Source organism: Dipodomys spectabilis, unplaced genomic scaffold (genome assembly GCF_019054845.1).
Source record: "Dipodomys spectabilis isolate Male_0828 unplaced genomic scaffold, ASM1905484v1 ptg000084l, whole genome shotgun sequence".
Lineage (NCBI taxonomy): Eukaryota > Metazoa > Chordata > Mammalia > Rodentia > Heteromyidae > Dipodomys > Dipodomys spectabilis.
This window is the reverse complement of record NW_024870761.1, coordinates 3273025-3274360: the sequence shown is the minus strand read 5'-3', so window position 1 is coordinate 3274360 and position 1336 is coordinate 3273025. Positions and strand designations below refer to the sequence as shown.

The window sequence follows — 1336 nt, the reverse complement described above, 5'->3', positions numbered from 1 at the left end:
CTTGTACAGCATTTTGTAAGTCAAATCTCTCTAAAACTACCAGTTTTAAGAGATAAGAGGAGTGGTAAAAGAACTCTTAGAGACAAATACATCTTCAACACATATTGTTCCAAGTATTCCGTTTAGGCATATTCAATAACTGGTGAAACTTATGTTGGCTGTAATTATGTGTCTTTCTCCATGTGTGCATGTATACATGTGTATATGTATGTGTGTGAATAGTAACATACATGTGTACATTATGGCTTATATCATCATTTATTCCTTGCTAACAAATAAAGTAAGGAATCCCTAAAGTTTTAACAGAAACTGTGTAGTTAAAGTCTTAACTCTTCACTCTGCTTCTTTACACAAAGACTTTGCAACTCCTCATTAATAAAGTTTCCATAAACTCTGAAATGTACATACTTAATGCTTAATGTCTGCTACCATAAATCTTAAATACTTTATAGAAAAGTTTTATACTTGCCAAATAGTCCTATTTTTTTGGCATATATAAGCAAAATCCCCAAAGTAAGCATATTTAAAACATTAAAACTTTTAACAAACCTTAACACTTTCTGCAATGTTCATTTTGACAGGTGCCTTGTATAGAATAATTGAATTTCTCCTCCTACACATCTCTTGAACAATAAATATCCAGAATTATTTTGTTTTTGGCATGTCTATCTTGATTTTATTCTTAAATGTGTGCTTATGTAAGAAATACATGATTCTAAAATTTCACAACAATTCTTTTGAACTTACTTTTTGTTGAATTGTCTAGTTTAATAAAATCAATGAAAATTATACTTTATATATAAAAAATGTTTTATGCTCAATTTAGCATCACATACACTAACATTGGAACAATACAGAGAAGATTAGCACACCCCAGGCGCAAGGATGACATGAAAATTCGTGGAGCGTTCCATATTTTTTACAACAGATGCTGAAAGGTATGTGGCCACAAGGGAACCGTATTGCATTCTTGGTGGGAGTGTAAACTTATTCAACTACTTTGGAAAGTAGTATGGAGTTTCCTCAAAAGACTCCACATAAACTCCTCTATGACACAGTAATCCCACTTCTGGGGATTTACCCAAATGATCATAAACAAGACCATACTAAAACTACCAGCACAACTATGGTTATTGCAACATTATTTACGATAGCTAAGATATGGAATCAACCCAGATGCCCCATTAGATGAATGGATCAAGAAAATGTGGTATATATACACAATGGAATTCTATGTCTCCATCAGAAAGAATGACATCTCCCAATTTGATAGGAAATGGAAAGACTTGGAAAAAAAATTATTGTGTAAAGTAAGCCAAGTCCAAATAAATATAGG

At 32.0% G+C, this 1336-nt stretch overlaps 1 non-coding gene across 1 annotated transcript; it reads left to right on the top strand.

Annotated features, from left to right (window-relative positions):
• The first annotated feature begins 813 nt into the window (after positions 1-813).
• Positions 814-920, top strand: LOC122111024. The gene has a single exon (XR_006147976.1). It is a non-coding gene; the product is annotated as a U6 spliceosomal RNA (small nuclear RNA).
• The last annotated feature ends 416 nt before the right edge of the window (positions 921-1336 follow it).